This window comes from Aegilops tauschii, chromosome 1, assembly GCF_002575655.3.
Source record: "Aegilops tauschii subsp. strangulata cultivar AL8/78 chromosome 1, Aet v6.0, whole genome shotgun sequence".
In the NCBI taxonomy this organism is placed as follows: Eukaryota; Viridiplantae; Streptophyta; class Magnoliopsida; order Poales; family Poaceae; genus Aegilops; species Aegilops tauschii.
The window spans coordinates 424,023,419-424,046,161 of NC_053035.3; the positions used below are offsets into that span (position 1 = coordinate 424,023,419).

Below are 22,743 nucleotides of genomic sequence, written 5' to 3' on the forward strand. Positions count from 1 at the left end.
CGTGGTGTATGTTCATGAAGGCGGGCTTATTCAACATCAAGCTAGACTAGTTTCTTAGTTTTTCCTATCTTTGCTTGTTGTTTGGATGATGCCTGTTAGCCCTTTGCACAACATATTGTATCTTTTAGCTGGTTTTGTTTTGTTTTGTGCATTGTATCTGGTGTTGTCTAATCCTACCATGGAAGGAGTTCCAAACCTGCCTTCAAACCATACTATGAATGCAACTTTTATTTTATATGACATATGTGAACTTAGCGGTTCCGCTATGTAATCACACAATCCAAACATGAATGTACCAACGAAACCACTTGCCAACAAGCCATTAGTCTCCAAGGACTCTCTTCAGACGTAAAAAGAAGAAACCGTGCTGGGATGGGAGCATCGCTAGTATGTATTTTTATATATTAATCTTGTGGTAATGTTACATGGCGGACGTTTGCAGGACTACATGGCATTTTGAACGATTTTGATGGCATTTTTAGTTGTATGTGGGTGACAGTTCTTTGGACATGGCACTTTTTTTTGGAATATTGCTCTGAAGAAATTGCCAGTTTGCGCCCCACATACAATTTGCTATCAGACAATATGACACGTCTGCAGTGCATGTGCAGCACAGCGTAGCTTGACAAAAAGGGCAATGCAAATTGCCAACTCAATGTCTCAAGTCTTAACAATGGCTTAAACATATTTTCTGTCAAAAATGCTTTTATATTATGGGACGAAGAGAATACAATTCATTCGTAGTCTGAGAGGGTGACACATCTTAAAATTTAAAAAGAACACGAGGGAAAAATAATTTCAAATAGAGTAATTGAAGGCAGTGGTACTGACGTCCTACACATGCCAGATGCGACCCGCCACGGTCTGCGGATCTCCGCAGATTGGACTTGGCGCACAGGCATGGACAGCTGGACCCGATCAGCCCCATACGAACGCGGCAGTCGCCACAGCAGCGCCGACGCCGGACACCCTCCAGACCCCGCGGCCAAGCGGGTCACCTCCGGCGCTCCGTCCTTGCGATCCCGCCGCGTAGTGTCCCTGTGATCCGGCCGCGACACCCGCGGCACCGCCTACGACGGCGGCACCGATTCCCGTGCCCGGCCCCGGCCGACCGGGACCGCCGGTGCTTCTCCCAGCGCCGGCGCCGCCTGAACCTTTCCCGCCGCTCGACGACCCTCCGGCGCTCCTCCCGCCCCCTCCGCCTCCTCCCCCTCCTCCTCTCCCACCACTGGCAGCGCCGCCGCCTCCTCCACCACCTCCTCCCCTCCCACCGCCTCCGCCTCCGCCTCCGCCTCCGCCACCGCCACCGCCGGCGCAGCAGGCGCCCTGGAAGCGCGCGGCCACACAGAGCAGCACCAGCAGCAGCGCTCCCAGTAGCTTCGCTCCGCCTCGCATGGTCGTCCCCGCCTGACTCGCCGTCGTCTTCGCTGGTCAGATGAACAACCTCTCCGGCTCTCCCCTACTCTGGTTGTTGCGGGTCGTGTGGAAGGTCACGTCGGCGCGCTGCAACCTCTCCGGGTTCTCCGGCACGTTGGGGCCAGCCTGCTCGTGATAGGCTGATGGAGATACGTCGGTGTGGAGAAGTCAGACTGATCCCATTATTTATGATCGATCCCAGCTGGACGATCGACACGTGGCAGAGAGCCAGGTACTCATGACTCATCAGCTTATCTTCCTTTGCTCTTTTCGTACTCGTTCGGCGAGCAATGGCCCAAAATTTTCTAAGATATGCATACCGAAGTGATTTTCTATTCATCTTTTCGAGGATGGAAGCAATTTTCCTCTACTATTTCTAATTATCCACAGATTAATGTTTGGTTTGCGATGTACTTTAGTTATGAAAGTTGGTTTATGGACAAGGACGATGATGTAAGTTTGCAAGTTCAAAGTTGCCGATGTAGGAATCAGTGTAAACACCAAAAACCATAGATCGAGCTACATATGAACAAACTTAAATGTGTGTGTTTCACGAAATGCCCAATTCAGACTCACTCGACTATATATCCTCTTCTTTTACATCATTTGGATGCAGAGGCTAGGACGCAAGAAACCTCGTTCGTTATCTAAAAATATATTCTCTCCCTCTGACCTTTTTTTGAGAAATTCTCTCCCTGTGACCTACTTGGGAGCGTAAATATGTTTAAGGCTGGTGCACCCCCTTTAAATGAAGTAAGTTACATAAGTAGGAGTGAGTACCATGATTGAAGATGAATAGATCGGAAGTTTATCCCGCAAAAAAAAAGTAGGAGTGAGTACTTGCATATCTCAGGCACCTGAGTACCAAACACTTAATAATTCAAGCTCAGTATTTTCCATTTTGATAATAAAAAAATTGTTCACATATGCTTGTCACTGTCATATTTTCTTGGCATGTTTTCCAACACCATCCCTATTAAGTATATGCCTATACCCATCAAACCATCTCTTTAATCTCACTGCTTTTTTTAAGTTATTCTAGCTATCAGATGTTCCATTAGTCAAATCATCTCGTTTAAGGCTGTTCCATTAGGTACATTGAGCAAACAACAATAATTTTCAGGTATACCATGGGTAAAATCACCCCTTTACCTTTGTGTGAAGTTCGTTCAAATGATTTTGGACCTAGAGCCTGGATAATAATGTTCTAACCTTGTGAAGCCTCGCAGAGTCGCAGTACACCCCTCCACACTGCTTTTTTTTGAAAGACTATTGTGCTATGGTCTTTCGGAACGTCTCTTTCCAATTTGCAAAGTGTGCAATAATTTATAGGATGTGGCTAGATCTCAGTCGACTGAGACTTTATCTGAGACTTAACCAAGTCTCAGTCAAGTGACAAAACATGTAAAAAAAAAAGAAAGAAAATTTCTGGAAGAAAATTTTACACGGATCTCCGTTTGAGATCTCATGAATATAACATCGACTGAGACTTGGTTCAGTCTCAGTTGACTGAGATTTAGCAATCCCGTAATTTATAATTACTACTATACTCTTTTATTTCCTCTTATTGGATTTCAAAACTGTGGCTCACTCAGCCATGGTTGAATATTAGGGTTTTGCAAGGTTATGACTCATATTAGCTTCTTGTCATTTGGTATTTTCCTTGCACCAATTGATGTTGATCAAACAAAGAAAAATCATATTGATATAGCACAAGGATCGGCAATAAGGTAAATGAGTAAACAAGTCTTGATCTCGAGATGAATATGAATAAAGTTGCAAACCCTAATCTTACAACATGGAACATTTGGACTCAAAGGAACAATTGGACTTAAAAAACATGGCACCAGGTATAAATTCGTGGAAGGAGCTCCTAAGAAAAGATCCTGAGAAGGTTTTATTTGTTGCGCAGATGAAGAACAATAAGGCTCCAGGGCCGGATGGATTTCCGGCGGAGTTCTATAAAAAGTGTTGGCATATTATTAAGGGGGATTTGTTACCAATGTTCCATGATCTATTCTCTGGACAGCTTCAGTTATTTCATTTAAATTTTGGAACAATAACACTGCTTCCTAAGAAAACGGAAGCTGTGAGAATTGAGCAGTTCAGGCCGATCTGCCTCCTCAATGTTAGTTTCAAAATTTTCAGCAAGGTTGGGACTAATAGGCTCACACAGATTGTGCATTCTGTGGTGCAGCATTCCCAAACTGCTTTCATGCCGGACAGAAACATCCTAGAAGGGGTGGTGGTCCTTCATGAAACGCTCCACGAAATTCACACGAAAAAATTAGATGGAGTTGTTTTTAATGTGGATTTCGAGAAAGCGTATGATAAAGTCAAATGGACATTCCTTCAACAGGCCTTGCGTATGAAAGGTTTTGATGAAGCCTGGCGACGCCAGGTAGAATCGTTCACGCAAAAAAGGAGTGTTGGAATTAAAGCGAATGACAACATAGGTCATTATTTTCAGACACATAAGGGCCTGAGACAAGGGGATCCGATGTCTCCTATCCCGTTCAACATTGTAGTTGATATGTTGGCAATCTTGATAGGAAGGGCTAAGGAGGCTGGTCAGGTGGGTGGCTTGATACCTCATCTAGTTGATGGAGGTGTGTCTATCCTTCACTACGCCGATGATACGATCATCTTTATGGAGCATGACTTGGCCAAAGCGAGAAATATGAAGCTGGTGTTATGCTTATTTGAACAATTGACCGGGTTAAAGATTAACTTTCACAAAAGCGAATTGTTCTGCTTTGGTAGAGCCAATGACAAACAAGAGGCATATAGGCAATTGTTTGGGTGCGAATTGGGGACTTTACCTTTTACGTACTTAGGTATACCAATCCACCATCGTAAGCTGACAAACAGAGAATGGAAGTGCATCGAGGATCGATTTGAAAAGAAACTGAGTTGCTGGAAGGGCAAGCTCATGTCATACGGAGGCCGGTTAATTCTGATTAACTCGGTTCTCACGAGTATGCCTATGTTTCTTTTGTCATTCTTCGAAGTCCCAGTTGGAGTTAGGAAAAGACTGGACTTCTATCGATCACGATTTTTCTGGCAGAGCAATGAATTAAAAAGAAAATACCGGCTCGCCAAATGGGATATCATCTGTCGACCGAAAGACCAAGGGGGTCTAGGTATTGAGAATCTTGAGGTCAACCAGCGGGTAGATCCAGTAATTGCCTATCCTATTACATGACCGCCATCCAATCCGACGGAGGCCAGGTAGCACGGGATATCTTCAACCGGTTTGGATGGCGGTCATGTAATAGGATAGGCAATTAGTTTACCTGTCTCTCTTATACCAGCCGGTTGTGGCTTTTCATGGCCATTTTGTTTTTGGCCCTTTTGGCTCTTTGTGAGCTCTCCTTTATTTTCGTTTCGAGACTCTAAGACCTTGTTGAACCTATTTATATTTTTAATAAGTTGGCCGTATGCATCGATCTGATGCAGAGGCCGGGGAGTCCCCCCTTTTCGAAAAAAAATTTTAAAAAAAATTGAGAAGGTTTGCATCAGGATCAAAGATTGTCGCCAAGATGCCTTTTTAGAGTCTGGATTGAAGAACGTTAGCACCTCTAAATAATTTCTCATGCTCCCCCTAGAACTGGAGTTTATTTTCTGCTTTTCTTGCAGTACATATGTTAAACCTGTAATAGAATGTTTTCTACGGTCAGTGCTTCAAAATAATCAGGTGATCACAGGAGAAAAATGTGTTTAGGGTTTAGTTACTCACGGTGCCAAGCCGAGCAACTGGTTGGCACATGGATATCACTGCACTGCGTGGTACATGCACAGGACTCGAATCACAGGGGAAGAAAGTTGCGTGGAAAGCAGATGAGGGACGGATGAGGCAAAACCATGACCATGCATGGCCACGAACGAGGTCACGCCGGCCAACCAGGCTGATGCATGCAACGGAGGCCCTCGCCTCAGACCAGGAATCTGCCGTCCCGCTTCCTCACCTCCACCCTGAGTTAGGTGGTCCTCGCCGCCGGTGCTGGCGCTCCCTTGGCAGATCGCTCGGAAGAAGCAGGTATCTCCCTCGCCGAGGCTGTTGTCGACGCAGAACTGGTGCCACCCGTACCTGAACCACGCACGGGGCCTGCCACCCGTGTTGGGGTTGTGCTTCAGGTGCACGGGCCACGACTTGCCGCGCATCCGCAGCTCCACCTTGCTCCTCTCCGCGTACCCGTGCGCGAGCTGGAAGTCCACCGACACGTTCTGCACCCGGCCGGCGAGCACCGGATGGAATCAGTAACCAGATAGAGGTTTTTTATTATTTCGGAAACACAATAATTTCGGACATCACTGAAATATGTGAAATTTCGGAAATTTCGCATATTTCAGAAATTATTTCGGATTCTTACGATTTTAAATTTCACTTAATTTTAATGAATTCTAACATAATTTAAATTTATTTTAGAATTAGTTTGGATCTACCTTGAAATTTCGAGGTTAAAAATATTTCGGATCCCATTGAAATATGCGAAATTTTGGAAATTTCACTGAAATTTCGTTGAAACTTTTAACCCTACTTCATGGATACATGTATATGAAGTTATGAACACACTTGACTAGCCATGCTCGAGCGTGCATGAACGCGCTCACCAGGTTGCATTTCCTTAGCATGGGGCTGAACTGCGACGCCGGCCCGTTCTCGGCGTCCATCTCCGCCGTGCTGCTGCTGTTGCTGCCGCTGTCACCGACGCTGCCGTTGTTGCTTCCACTGTCACCCACGCTGCTGTTGTTGTTCCCACTGTCACCGTCGCTGCTGCTCACAGTGCCTGCCCAAATGCGAATTTGGCATCCTTGTTTAATTCTTACAAGTTACAACCACCGTACTGATTACTGAAACGAAGAGAAGAAAGCAAGAACAGGCGCGTACTCATGTCGTCGTCGTGCTTGTAGTGCCTTTGGCACATGCTCACGTCGAACACCTTCAGGGTGAGCACGGCGTCGCCGTCGAAGGTGAACACGAGGAAGTACCTGAGCCGCAGGTCGTGCGCACGCGTGAACTGCTCCCAGCCGCGCCCTAAGTACATGTAGCCGCCGGAGTCCAAGACCACCTTCACGTCCCAGAAGCGACGCCCGTCGCCGGCCTCAAAACACCCCCGCGTCGCCCTCCTCTGGCGACTCGGGGGGCGACTCCCTCGCGCGCCGCCGGGCCTTCCCCTCACCCCTTCCCGTCTCGCCGCTGCCGGAGGCGCTCCGCCGGCGAAGCCAGGCGGGCTCCAGTGAGGGCGGCGACGGGGCTTCTTCCTGGGCGCCCTCCTTTCTTCTCCTTCCCTCCTCGCTGGGTGCGGCGGCTGCGCGCGCCGATCTGCGAGGTCCGGCGGCCGGGTGCAGCGGCGGTCCTGGGCGGTGTCGTCGGGCTGGCCCCGGCACATGGTGGGGGTCGCGGTCGGCCGGGGCAGGCGGCCAGATCTGAGCACCGCGCCCTTTCTGGATGCGGCGGCGGGGATGGCTGGCAGTGCCGCGGTGGCTGCATCCTGGCGGCGCGGCTGCTGGTGCTTTGGCGGCAGGGCTGGCGGGAGGAGGTGCGTCCGGTGGTTGCGTGCTCTGTCGGATCTAGCTTGGTCCCGGCGAGCGGCGCGGGTTTGGGCGATCCGTGCACACGATGCTTGATGGAGGCTCTTCGAACAGATCTGGGTGAAAACCTGCCTTTGGCTAGCTGCCAAGGCCGGCGGTGACGGCGCTGTTATGCGGTGTTCCCTTCTTGAAGGCATCGCCGAGGAAAAGTTCAAGGCCACCATCTGCTATCTCCGGGGGAAACCCTAGATCAGTAGATCGGATGACGGCGGCGCTATTTTGTGTCGTTTCCTCTTGGGGGCGTCAGTCTTGGAGGTGTTCACGGGATCGAGGGACCAGTGGGCGGCTTTTTTGGTGGAGCGGTGCTTCATCTTAATCATTGATGGCAGCAGGTCTCGGCGGCGTGGTGCAGTGGAGACTTGGCGCCCGATGCGCGGAGATGGACTCGCGCAGGAGGAGGTAGCTGTCTGGCGTTATGGTGACGTTGATGGCGGAGTGGCCTTCACAAGGTAGAAGACTCAATATATTCTGAAGACGGACCTGTGGAAGATGGCTGCGACGACACAAGAGTGTGTCTGACCGGATTGTGCCCCAGACCCGGTATGTGGCTCGGCTGGGGCTGCCGGCTTTTGATGTTAGGTTTAGGTGAGTGGTTTGGGTAGTGGCCCAACTAGCATCCCTTCATCATATGGATAAGAGTACATATGTTGCCGAGATGGTGGATTCAGGAATATTGTCTGTAATACTTTGTAAGGTCCTCGAGAATAATTAATAAAGTGGCCGTATGCATCTTCCAGATGCAGAGGCCGGGGGTCATCCTCCATTTCTAAAAAAAAAACTAGTCAGAGATTTGGGGAAGAAGAGAGGTGGTGTTTAGTTGAAAAACAGATGGAGGATGGTAGTAGCAGCCAAGTCACCTTGTTTTGCGCTGAACTCACCTTGCCTGGTGGAAGCGGCGGACCTCAGGTCGGGTGTGGCGGAGCGCAGCCGGCGGTGGCCCCTTGCAGCGGCTGGCTGCGTGGGTGGCTTGCGAACAAGAAAGAAAGAGGCAGAGAACAGGAAGAGGAAGAAGAAAGAACTAACTAGTATGCCATGAATTCCATGCCACGTAGCAAAACCCTCTTCTTCTTCCTCCTTGCTCTGCCTCTCCTCTCAAAGGTGTAGTATAAAGCTTCACCTCTGTGGAATCTCCTCCTCCACCACTTCTTGGCCCCTTCCCTAGCCGAGAAATACAGATGTACTCCTTTTTCACGTAAGTATGGCGCAACCACCTTAGGGCTCGATGGACAAATTCATGAACATGAAGCCCCTACGTGTCGACCTGCAAGCGAACCAGCTTCAACACGGGAGTGTGGGCACAACGTGCTGCAACGTAACTTCTCTTTTTGGCTCAACGAAAGCGGTGGGATGCCAGTGTGATGGCAGTGGCTGCGTGCGTACTACGTGCGTAGTGCATATACCGGCCGGTAGAATTTAACTTTTTTACCACCCAAAAAACTATGTACTTGACACTTAGAAGAGCTAGTGCATTATGGCTAGTGTAATTTCAGAGAAACAATAAGCTAACAGTATATATTATTGAATTTATGCTCCAGCCAACTCATACAAAAGTCCGAACTGATGAAGGAAGATGGACAATATATTTTAACATATATATCTGGTCCATGGAGGATGTCTAGATCATGACCAATATCGCATAACACGTCAGCTGATGCAAAAAAAAACAAGGGCAACAATAATGGAAAATAAACGACAATAGAACATGCATCATGGTGAAACCTACTACACTATCAAACACGAATTTAGATTAACAATCTAAGCGCTAAATGTTGTTGGTGTATATCTTTTGCTAATGTGCATGTGCCATACTCAATGCCCAAAGCATCATGGAATATAACCTGATGAACAAAGCGTCCATCTTCACAGTACATTCATGAGACTGCAAACATCTGAATTTACGCCTAGCGACATACAATTCAAACCAGAGCGGTGAACCTCGTAAATTAGGATCAACAAAGATGACAAACTAAGAGTAACTTTGAGACCTATAATCCACACCAAAACTCATGCATATAATCCGAACAATAAAGTAAAGAAAATGGTGTAACCTGGCTCTTAATCTATCATATCTCAGACGGCTGGCACCAAATTAAGTGATCTACAAAATGGAGAAGCTCAGAGACACGGTCATGGTTGAACTTTGTGGATGACGCCCGGGCAACCGACATGACAAGGTCTTGTTTAAGAGCACTTAAGACGGACACCACTTGCTCTAAGAAGGTCCTCGATGCACAAAAATAGTCTGGGCATAAATTATGGGTGCGTATTTCAGCTTGCATTAAAAGGGTGAAAATGTAAATTACTTAATATCACAACACAGTCTACAAGGAAAAAAATATGCATTCAAGTAAGATGTCTTCTTATCTAACAAAAACTCATCACATTGCATTGCCACATGACAGCATATCAGTCAAACTAATTGAGTAAAAAGAAGATGGAACAATTGCATTTTTGCCCCTAGTTGGAACCTACCCACGGGTTTTGCCCTTACTCTTCGACTCTGCTTAGTTTTGCCCTTAGATTTCCCCCCGAGGTCGCCCGAATGCCCTTTGACCGTTTGACCAATACTTTGAAAATTCGTAGCAAATTCATATGAACTCAGAAAAATGCAAATAAGATATCAAAATGTTCAGATAAACATTACCTTGTGCGCATGTCATTTACATTCAGGAAAAAAGTAGCATCTAAACTACTCGAGGTTATGAATGTTATTAACATTATTAAAAATAAAAAAGTATAAACAATACTTTACCATGAATAAAAATTACATGGAAATGTAGGTGATGTTTTCTGAACATCCTGATATCTTATTTGCATCTTTCTGAGTTCATATCAACTTGTGATGAAGTTTCAAAATAATGGTCAAAGTTGTTTGAGCATTCACAACAAGTTGATATGAACTCAAAAAAATGCAAATAAGATATCAGGATGTTCAGAAAACATCACCTACATTTGCAGGTAATTTGTATTCATGAAAATTGTATTGTTTATGCCTTTTTATTTTTAATTATGTTAGTAACATTAATAACCTCAGGTAGTTTAAACGGTACTTTTGACCTAAATGCAAATGACATGCACATAAAGGTAATGTTTATCTGAACATATTGATATCTTATTTGCATTTTTCTGAGTTCGTATAAATTTGTTACGAATTTTCAAAGTATTGGTCAAACGGTCAAAGGGCATTCGGGCGACCTCGGGGGGAAATCTAACTGCAAAACTGAGCAGTGTCGAAGAGTAAGGGCAAAACCCGTGGGTAGGTTCCAACTAGGGGAAAAAATACAATTGTCCCAAAGAAGATTGGGTCTTTTGTATAAATAAACACAGGTGTAAGAAATCTTTAATGCTTCCAAGATAGCCATAGCTTCTTTCTCATAAATGGATTTGCCCAAAGAGTTAAGGCTGATTGCATTGCGGAGATATGCAATAGGTCTCCCAGTTTCATTAATACATCACCCAGTCCAGTTCCACAAGCATCAGCCTCAATGGTGAACAGCTTTGCGAAGTCAGGTAACGCCAGGACAGGGCAGGAGGTCATAATTTTCTTGAGGTTTGTAAATGTCTATTCTTGAAGAGGACCCATTGGAATTTGTCCTTTTTAAAACATCATATAATGGTCTACATATAGTATCATAATCTCTGACAACCCTCCTATAATACCTAGTCAAACCTAAAAACCCTCTGAGTTTAGTCACATTGTCACGAGAAGGTCAATTCAGAATATCTTGGACCTTTCTTGGGTTAGTAGCTACCCCCTCAGCAGAAATAATGTGGCCCAGGTAATTGACCTTTGTGGTACCAAATTCACACTTGCTCTGCTTGACAGATAGGCGGTTGATAACCCACAAGTCTAGGGGATCATTTGTAGCCTTCTCCGATAAATAAGAGTGTCGAACCCAACGAGGAGCTAAAGGTGGAACAAATATTCCCTCAAGTTCTATCGACCACCGATACAACTACGCACACTTGACGTTTGCTTTACCTAGAACAAGTATGAAACTATTTTGCAAGAATAAAACTACGAGTACTTTGCGAGAATAAAACTACGAATAAATTGTAAGCTAATATAAGTAGATAGCTTTTGTCAACAAGAAATTCATTTGTCCCTAGGCAATCGATAACAAGTACCGGTAATCATTCTTGTAATTTTATATGAGGGAGAGACATGAGCTAACATACTTTATCTACTTGGATCATATGCACTTATGATTGGACCCCTAGCAAGCATCCACAACTACTAAAGATCATTAAGGCCGTGAAACCAACCATAGCATTAAGTGTCAAGTCCTCTTTACTCCCATATGCCATAACCCACTTATCCGCGTTTAGACTGCTGTCAGCCCCGCAAGACCGACAATATGCAAACCATGAACATATTGCAACACCCTACAGCGGGGGGCCCTCCGTTTGCGTGACACAGAGGGCACCGTAGGACAGCACCACAAATAAAATATACAATCATACCAACCAAGATCACGATTCACCCATAGGACAAAACGGATCTACTCAAACATCATAGGATAACCATAGATCATTGGAAAATAATATATGGAATTGAGTACCATGTTTAAGTAGAGATTATAGGGGGGAGAAGGGGTGTTACACCGCTACACAGAGGGGGGGAAAGTTGGTGTTGACTGTAGCAAGATTGTTGATGTAGATCGCCGTCACGATCCTTGCCCCGGCGGAACTCCGGCGCCACCGGGAGAGAGGGGGAGAGAGCCCCCCTCCTTCTTCTTCTTCCTTGGCCTCCCCCTAGATGGAAGGAGAGTTCCCCCTCTGGTCCATGGCCTCCATGGCGGCGGAGGGGCGGGAGCTCCTCCGAGATTGGATCTCCCTCTCTGTTCCATTCTGTTTCGCGTTCCCCAGATCTGGCCGAAAACCGTTTCTTATATTCCGGGAGATCCGTAACTCCGATTGCGCTGAGATTTTAACATCATTTTTTTCCGGATATAAGCTTCCTTGCGCCAGAAGTAGAGATCCAACCGAAGTACGAGGTGAGCATAAGACACCTGGGCGCGCCCGGGGCCTGGGGCGCGCCCTGGTGCATCTTGGGGCCTGTGGGCCCCCGTTTGCGTTGATTCCACCTCCCAAAAATCACCAATATTCCAAAATAATTCTCCGTAAATTTTTATCGCGTTTGGACTTCGTTTGATATGCATTTTCTGCGAAACAAAAAACATGCAACAACAGGAACTGGCACTAGGCACTGGATCAATATGTTAGTCCAAGTAAATCATATAAAATGTTGCCAAAATTGTATAAAAGTTGTATAATATTGGCATGACACAATAAAGAATTATAGATATGATGGAGACGTATCAGCATCTCCAAGTTTAATTCCTGCTCGTCCTCGAGTAGGTAAATTATAAAAAAAGATAATTTTTTGATGTGGAATGCTACCTAGCATAAACTTGATCACATGTCTAGTCATGGCATGAATATTAAGACACGAGTGATTCAAAGCAATAGTCTATAATTTAACATAAAGACATCAATACTCATGCATCCCAACAAACAATCATGTCTTTCAAAATATCGACGCTAAAGAAAGCTATCCCTACAAAATCATATAGTCTTGTCATGCTCTGTCTTCTTGACACAAAGTATTTATCATGCACAACCCCGATGATAAGCCGAGCAACTGGTTCATACTTTTTAACGTGCTTCAGATTTTTCAACCCTCATGCAATACATGAACACGAGTCATGGATATAGCACTACGGGTGGAATAGAGTATGATGATAGGGGTAAATATTGAGGAGACAAAAATAGTAAGAAAGTCTCACATCGACGCGGCTAACCAACGGGCTATGGATGCCCATCAATTGATATCAACGTGAGGAGTAGGAATTTCCATGCAACAGATGCACTCAGAGCTATAAGTGTATGAAATCTCAACACGAAAACTAAGTGGGTGTGCATCGAACTTGCTTGCTCATGAAGACCTCGGGCATTTGAGGAAGCCCATCATCGGAATATACAAGCCAAGTTCTATAATGAAAAATTCCCACTAGTATATGAAAGTGACTAAATAGGAGACTCTATATATAAAAAACATGATGCTACTTTTAAGCACAAGTGTGGTAAAGGATAGTAACAATGCCCCTTCTCTCTTTGTTTTTTTTTCTTTTTTCTTTTTTTTTTATTTTTTTCTCTTTTTTCTCTCTCATTGTCCGGAGTCTCATCCCGACTTGTGGGGGAATCATAGTCTCCATCATCCATTCCTCACTGGGGCAATGCTCTAATACTGAATAATTATGATCATCACACTTCTATTTACTTATAACTCAAAAGAAATAAAAATTACAACTCGGTACCTATAACAAATTATGACTCTATATGAATGCCTCTGGAAGTGTACCAAGATGTGCAATGATCTAGCGTAACATGTATAAAAATGATGAATGGTGGCTAAGCCACAACTACTATGTCAGCTATATGATCATGCAAAGCAATATATCTCAGAATGGCTATGGAAAGGCCATATATAGTAGGTAGGTATGGTGGCTGTTTTGAGGAAGATATAATAAGGCTTATGTGTGATAGAGCATATCATATCACGGGGTTTGGATGCACCGGTGAAGTTTGCACCGACTCTCGAGGTGAGAAAGGGTAATGCACGGTACCATAGAGGCTAGCAAATTGCGAAAAGGTGAGAGTGCGTATAATCCATGGACTTACATTAGTCATAAAGAACTCATATACTTATTGCAAAAGTTTATTAGCCCGCGAAGCAAAGTACTACTATGCATGCCCCTAGGGGGATAGATTGGTAGGAAAAGACCATCGCTCGTCCCCGACCGCCACCCATAAGGAAGACAATCAATAATAAATCATGCTCCAACTTCATAGCATAATGAGAGACTATATGTGCATGCTTCGGGAATCACAAACCTTAACACCAATATTCCTACTAACCACAACCGTTTACTAGTACTTCCCACATATTATCATCTCTATATCGCAAAACTATTGCAAGGAATCAAACATATGATATTCTGTGATCCATAAGTTTTATGTAGGATTTTATGACTAACCATGCAAATGACCAATTCATGTTGACTCTCTAAATAGATATAAGTGAAGCAAGAGAGTTTAATTCTTTCTATAAAATATCATTCTCTAATAAATATAAGTGAAGCAAAAGAGCATTCTTCAAATAACGGTTTTCTATGTGAAGAGAAACAGGCAATCCAAACTTCAAATGATATAAGTGAAGCACATGAAGCATTCTATAAAGCCATACTCAAAAGATATAAGTGAAGTGCAATGAGCGTTCTATAAATCAACCATGGACTATATCATACCAGCATGGTGCATAAAAGAAAAAACTAAGCAAAAGACGCTCCAAGATTTGCACATATCACATGAACGAAACGAAGACGAAAACATATCGATACTTGTTGAAGAAATATGGGATGCCTTCCGGGGCATCCCCAAGCTTAGACGCTTGAGTCTCCTTGGATATTTACTTGGGGTCCCTTGCTCATCCCCAAGCTTGATCTCTTGCCTCTCCTCCTTCTCCTCATATAGAGACCTCCTCGATCTTTGATCATTTCATCCACACAAAACTCAACAGAAAGCTCGGTAAGATCCGTTAGTATAATAAAGCAAATCACTACTCTAAGTACTATTGCAAACCAATTCATATTTTGTTTTTGCATTATAGCTACTATAATATAACTTTTCCATGGCTTATACCACCGATAAAACCTGAAGTTTCATCAAAACAAGCAAAACAATGCATCAAAAACATAATTCGCTTAAACAAGACAGTCTGTAGCAATCTGAACATGTACCATGAAGGAAATATGCCCTCGAGGCAATAATAAAGTTGTTATTTTATATTTCCTTATATCATGATAAATGTTTATTATTCATGCTAGAACTGTATTAACCGGAAACTTGATACATGCGTGGATACATAGACAAAACACAGTGTCCCTAGTAAGCCTCTACTGGACTAGCTCGTTAATCAAAGATGGTTAAGTTTCCTAACCATAAACATGTGTTGTCATTTGATGAACGAGATCACATCATTAGGAGAATGATGTGATGGACAAGACCCATCTGTTAGCTTAGCATATTGATCGTTCAGTTTTATTGCTATTGCTTTCTTCATGTCATATACATATTCCTTTGACTATGAGATTATGCAAATCCCGGATACCGGAGGAATACCTTGTGTGCTATCAAACGTCACGACGTAACTGGGTGATTATAAAGATGCTCTACAGGTATCTCCGAAGGTGTTTGTTGGGTTGGCATAGACCGAGATTAGGATTTTCCACTCCGAGTATCGGAGAGGTATCTCTGGGCCCTCTCGGTAATGCACATCATAATAAGCCTTGCAAGCAATGTTACTAATGAGTTAGTTACGATATGATGTATTACGGAACGAGTAAAGAGACTTGCCGGTAATGAGATTGAACTAGGTATGAAGATACCGACGATCGAATCTCGGGCAAGTAGCATACCGATGACAAAGGGAATAACGTATGTTGTCATTACGGTATGACCGATAAAGATCTTCGTAGAATATGTGGAAACCAATATGAGCATCCAGGTTCCGCTGTTGGTTATTGACCGAGAGGTGTCTCGGTAATGTCTACATACTTCTCGAACCCGTAGGGTCCGCACGCTTAACGTTCGATGACGATTTTGTATTATATGAGTTATGTGATTTGGTGACTGAATGTTGTTCGGAGTCCCGGATGAGATCATGGACATGACGAGAGTCTCGAAATGTTCGAGAGGTAAAGATTCATATATATAGGACGATGATATTCGGACACCGGAAGTGTTCTGGGGGTACCGGGTACATATCGGGTCACCGGAAGGGATTCCGGGCATCCCCCCGGCAACTACATGGGCCTAATGGGCCAAGAAGGGGAAAGACCAGCCCCTAGGGGGCTGGTGCGCCCCATGTATGCCAAAAAAGGGGGAAGGAAAGAGGAGAAGAGAGAAAGGAAGGGGAGGGATTCGGCCTCCCCCTTCCTTCTCTCCGCCCTCCTCCTTCCTTTCCCCTCCGGATGAATATGGAAGGGGGGAGGCCGAATTGGGAGGTGCCCGAGTAGGATTCCTCCTACTTGGGGCGCCCCCTTGACTGCCTCTCCTCCCCTCCAACCTATATATATGAGGGGGACACCGCTAGAACACACAACAACATCTGTTAGCCGTGTGCGGCGCCCCCTCCATAGTTTACGCCTCCGGTCATATTCACGTAGTGCTTAGGTGAAGCCCTGCGCGGATCACTTCACCATCACTGTCACCACGCCGTTGTGCTGACGGAACTCTCCCTCGACACATTGCTGGATCAAGATTCCGAGGGACGTCATCAAGCTGAACGTGTGCAGAACTCGGAGGTACCGTACGTTCGGTGCTTGATCGGTTGGAACAAGAAGAAGTTCGACTACATCAACCGCGTTGTCAAACGCTTCCGATTTCGGTCTACGAGGGTACGTAGACACACTCTCCCCCTCTTGTTGCTATGCATCTCCTAGATAGCTCTTGCGTGAGCGTAGGATTTTTTTTTTGAAATTGCATGCTACGTTCCCCAACAGTGGCATCTGAGCCAGGTCTATGCGTAGATGATTTGCACGAGTAGAACACACAGAGTTGTGGGTGGTGATCGTCATACTACTTACCACCAATGTCTTATTTTGATTCGGCGGTATTGTTGGATGAAGCGGCCTGGACCAACCTTACATGACCACGTTCATGAGACAGGTTCCACCGACAGACATGCAACTTGCTTTGCATAAAGGTGGTTAGCAGGTGTCTATTTCTCCAACTTTAGTTGAACCGAATTTGACTGCGGCCGGTCGTTGTTGAAGGTTAAAACAGCAAACTTGATAAATCACCGTTGTGGTTTTGATGCGTAGGTAAGAACGGTTCTTGCTAGAAGCCCGTAGCAGCCACGTAAAACTTGCAACAACAAAGTAGAGGACGTCTAACTTGTTTTTGCAGGGCATGTCGTGATGTGATATGGTCAAGACATGATGTATATGTTATTGTATGAGATGATCATGTTTTGTAAAAGTCACTGGCAACAGGCAGGAGCCTTATGGTTGTCTCTTTATTGTATGAAATGCAAACGCCATGTAATTGCTTTACTTTATCACTATGCGTTAGCGATATTAGTAGAAGCAATAGTTGGCGAGACGACCACGACGCTGCGATGGAGATCAAGGTGTCAAGCCGGTGATGATGGAGATCATGACGGTGCTTTGGAGATGGAGATCAAAGACACAAGATGATGATGGCCATATCATGTCACATATTTTGATTGCATGTAATGTTTATCTTTTATGCATCTTATTTTGCTTAGTACGGCGGTAGCATTATAAGATGATCCCTTACTAAAATTTCAAGGTATAAGTGTTCTCCCTGGTATGCACCATTGCGACAGTTCATCATGCTGAGGCACTACATGATGATCGGGTGTGATAGGCTTTACGTTCACATACAATGGGTGCAAGACAGTTTTTGCACATGCGGAATACTCGGGTTAAACTTGACGAGCCTAGCATGTACAGACATGGCCTCGGAACACTGGAGACCAAAAGATCGAACGTGAATCATATATTAGATATGATCAACATAGAGATGTTCACCATTGAAAACTACTCCATCTCACGCGATGATCGGACATGGTTTAGTTGATATGGATCACGTGATCATTTAGATGACTCGAGGGATGTCTATCTAAGTGGGAGTTCTTAAGTAATATGATTAATTGAACTTAATTTATCATGAACTTAGTCCTGATAGTTTTTGCATATCTATGTTGTAGATCAATAGCTCGCGTTGTAGCTCCCCTATGTTTTTCATATGTTCCTAGAGAAAACTAAATTGAAAGATGATAGTAGCAATGATGCGGACTGGGTCCATGATCTGAGGATTATCCTCATTGCTACACAGAAGAATTATGTCCTTGATGCACTGCTGGGTGACAGACCTATTGCAGGAGCAGATGCAGGCGTTATGAACGTTTGGCAAGATCGATTTAGTGCGCCATGCTTTACGTCTTAGAACCGGGACTTCAAAATGTTTTGAACACCACGGAGCATATGAGATGTTCCAAGAGCTGAAATTGGTATTTTAGACTCATGCCCGTGTCGAGAGGTGTGAGACCTCTGAAAAGTACTTTGCCTACAAGATGGAGGAGAATAGCTCAGCCAGTGAGCATGAGCTCAGAGCGTTTGGGTACTACAATCACTTGGATCAAGTGGGAGTTAATCTTCCAGATAAGATAGTGATTGACAGAGTTCTCTAGTCACTATCACTAAGCTACTAGAACTTTGTGATGAACTATAATGTGCAAGGGATAACGGAAAAGATTCTCGAGCTCTTCGAGATGCTGAAATCGGCGAAGGTAGAAATCAAGAAAGAGCATCAAGTGTTGATGGTTAACACAAGACCGCTAGTTTCAAGAAAAAGGGCAAAGGAAAAGAAAGGGAACTTCAAGAAGAATGACAAGCAAGTTGCCACTCCCATGAAGAAGCCCAAAGCTAGACCTAAGCCTGAAACTAAGTGCTTCTACGTCAAAGGGAATGGTCAGTGGAAGCGGAACTACCCCAAATACTTGACGGATAAGAAGGATGGCAAAGTAAACATAGGTATATTTGATATACATGTTATTGATGTGTACTTTACTAGTGTTCATAGTAACCCCAGGGTATTTGATACCGGTTCAGTTGCTAAGATTGGTAACTCGAAACAGGAGTTGCAAAATGAATAGAGACTAGTTAAGGGCGAGGTGACGATGTGTGTTGCAAGTGATTCCAAGGTTGATAAGATCACCACCGCACACTCCCTCTACCTTCGGGATTGGTGTTGGACCTAAATAAATGTTATTTGGTGTTTGCGTTGAGCATGAATATGATTGGATCATGTTTATTGCGATACGGTTATTCATTTAAGTCAGAGAATAATTGTTGTTCTGTTTACATGAATAAAACCTTCTATGGTCATACACCCAATGTAAATGGTTTATTGAATCTCGATCATAGTGATACACATATTCATAATATTGATGCCAAAAGATGCAAAGTTTATAATGATAGTGCAACATATTTGTGGCACTGCCATTTAGGTCATATTGGTGGAAAGAGCATGAAGAAACTCCATGCAGATGGGATTTTTGGAATCACTTGATTATGAATCATTTTTTTGACAGAAATACTGTAAGGGGACCCCCTACAGTATAATTGGTGCAACAAAACCAAATTGCAAGTACCATGCCTTGAACCTGGGTGGGTGGGAAGGCATCAACCCCTTCCCACCACTAGGCTATGCCTTAGTCTGCTGATTATGAATCATTTGATACTTGTGAACCATGCCTCATGGGCAAGATGACTAAAACTCCGTTGTCCGGAATAATGGAGCGAGCTAATGACTTATTGGAAATAATACATACCGATGTATGCGGTCCAATAAGTGTTGAAGCTCATGGCGGGTATCGTTATTTTCTGACCTTCAGAGATGATTTGAGCAGATATAGGTATATCTACTTAATGAAACACAAGTCTGAAACATTTGAAAAGTTCAAAGAATTTTAGAGTGAAGTGGAGAATCATCGTAACAAGAAAATAAAGTTTCTACGATCTAATCGCGGAGGCGAATATTTGAGTTACGAGTTTGGCCTTCGTTTAAAACAATGTGGAATAGTTTCACAACTCACGCCACCTGGAACACCACAGCATAATGGTGTGTCCGAATGTCGTAACCGTACTTTATTAGATATGGTGTGATCTATGATGTCTCTTACTGATTTACCACTATCGTTTCGGGGTTATGCATTAGAGACAACTGAATTCACGTTAAATAGGGCACCGTCTAAATCTGTTGAGACGACACCGCATGAACTGTGGTTTGGCAAGAAACCTAAGTTGTCGTTTCTTAAAGTTTGGGGTTGCGATGCTTATGTGAAAACGCTTCAACCTGATAAGCTCGAACCCAAATCAGAGAAGTGCGTCTTCATAGGATACCCTAAGGAAACAATTGGGTACACCTTCTATCACAGATCTGAAGGCAAGATCTTTGTTGCTAAGAATGGATCTTTTCTAGAGAAGGAGTTTCTCTCGAAAGGAGTGAGTGGGAGGAAAGTAGAACTCGATGAGGTAATTGTACCTTCTCTCGAATTGGAAAGTAGCTCATCACAGAAAACCGTTCCCGTGATGCCTACACCAACTAGAGTGGAAGCTAATGATAATGATCATGAAACCTAAGATCAAGTTACTACCAAACCTCGTAGGTCAACTAGAGCATGTTCCGCACCAGAGTGGTACGGTAATCCTGTTTTGGAAGTCATGTTACTAGACCATGATGAACCTATGAACTATGAAGAAGCTATGATGAGCCCAGATTCCGATAAATGGCTTGAGGCCATGAAATCTGAGATAGGATCCATGTATGAGAACAAAGTGTGGACTTTGGTGGACTTTCCCGATGATCGGGAAGCCATTGAGAATAAATGGATCTTCAAGAGGAAGATGGACACTGATGGTAGTGTTACTATCGATAAAGCTCGACTTGTCGCAAAAGGTTTTTCGACAAGTTCAAGGTGTTGACTATGATGAGATTTTCTCACTCGCGGCGATGCTTAAGTCTGTCCGAATCATGTTAATTAGCAGTTGCCGCATTTTATGAAATCTCGCAAATGGATGTCAAAACTGCATTCCTTAATGGATTTCTTAAAGAAGAGTTGTATATGATGCAACCAGAAGGTTTTGTCAATCCTAAAGGTGCTAACAAAGTGTGCAAGCTCCAGCGATCCATCTATGGACTGATGCAAGCATCTCGGGGTTGGAATATACGCTTTGATGAGGTGATCAAAGCATATGGTTTTATACAGACTTTCGGAGAAGCATGTATTTACAAGAAAGTGAGTGGGAGCTCTGTAGCATTTCTAATATTATATGTGGATGACATATTGTTGATTGGAAATGATGTAGAATTTCTGGATAGCATAAAAGTATACTTGAATAAAAGTTTTTGAATGAAAGACCTCGGTGAAGCTGCTTATACATTGGGCATCAATATCTATAGAGATAGATCAAGATGCTTAATAGGACTTTCACAAAGCACATACCTTGATAAAGTTTTGAAGAAGTTCAAAATGGATCAGTCAAAGAAGGAGTTATTGACTGTATTGTAAGGTATGAAGTTGAGTAAGACTCAAAACCCGACCATGGCAGAAGATAGAGAGAGAATGAAAGTAATTCCCTATGCCTCAGCCATAGGTTCTATAAAGTATGCCATGCTGTGTACCGGACCTATTGTGTACCTTGACATGAGTTTGACAAGGGGGTACAATAGTGATCCAGGAGTAGATCACTAGGCAGCGGTCAAAATTATCCTTAGGTACCTAAAGAGGACTGAGGAAATGATTCTCGGTTATGGAGGTGACAAAGAGTTCGTCAGGGTTATGTCGATGCAAGCTTTGACACTGATCCGGATGACTCTGAGTCTCAATCTGGATACATATTGAAAGTGGGAGCAATTAGTTAGAGTAGCTCCGTGCAGAGCATTGTAAACATAGAAATTTGCAAAATACATACGGATCTAAATCTGGCAGACCCATTGACTAAACCTCTCTCACAAGCAAAACATGATCACACCTTAGTACTCTTTGGGTGTTAATCACATGGCGATGTGAACTAGATTATTGACTCCAGTAAACCCTTTGGGTGTTGGTCACATGGCAATGTGAACTATGTGTGTTAATCACATGACGATGTGAACTATTGGTGTTAAATCACAAGGCGATGTGAACTAGATTATTGACTCTAGTGCAAGTGGGAGACTGAAGGAAATATGCCCTAGAGGTAATAATAAAGTTGTTATTTTATATTTCCTTATATCATGATAAATGTTTATTATTCATGCTAGAATTTTATTAACCGGAAACTTGATACATGTGTGGATACATAGACAAAACACAGTGTCCCTAGTAAGCCTCTACTAGACTAGCTAGTTAATCAAAGATGGTTAAGTTTCCTAACCATATACATGTGTTGTCATTTGATGAACGGGATCACATCATTGGGAGAATGATGTGATGGACAAGACCCATCCGTTAGCTTAGCATATTGATCATTCAGTTTTATTGCTATTGCTTTCTTCATGTCATATACATATTCCTTTGACTATGAGATTATGCAACTCCCGGATACCGGAGGAATACCTTGTGTGCTATCAAAAGTCACAATGTAACTGGGTAATTATAAAGATGCTCCACAGGTATCTCTGAAGGTGTTTGTTTGGTTGGCATAGATCGAGATTAGGATTTGTCACTTCGAGTATCGGAGAGGTATCTCTGGGCCCTCTCGGTAATGCCCATCATAATAAGCCTTGCAAGCAATGTTACTAATGAGTTAGTTGCGGGATGATGTATTGCGGAACGAGTAAAGAGACTTGCTGGTAACAAGATTGAACTAGGTATGAAGATACCGACGATCGAATCTCGGGCAAGTAACATACCGATGACAAAGGGAATAACGTATGTTTTCATTACGGTACGACCGATAAAGATCTTTGTAGAATATGTGGGAACCAATATGAGCATCCAGGTTCCGATGTTGGTTATTGACCGGAGAGGTGTCTCGGTCATGTCTACATAGTTCTCGAACCCGTAGGGTCCGCACGCTTAACGTTTGATGACGATTTTGTATTATATGAGTTATGTGATTTGGTGACCGAATGTTGTTCGGAGTCTCGGATGAG

At 43.8% G+C, this 22,743-nt stretch overlaps 1 pseudogene; it reads right to left on the reverse strand.

Moving 5' to 3' along the window:
- Window positions 1-4,957: 4,957 nt before the first annotated feature.
- On the reverse strand, window positions 4,958-7,148 carry LOC141036371 (uncharacterized; annotated as a pseudogene).
- Between the last annotated feature and the right edge of the window lie 15,595 nt (window positions 7,149-22,743).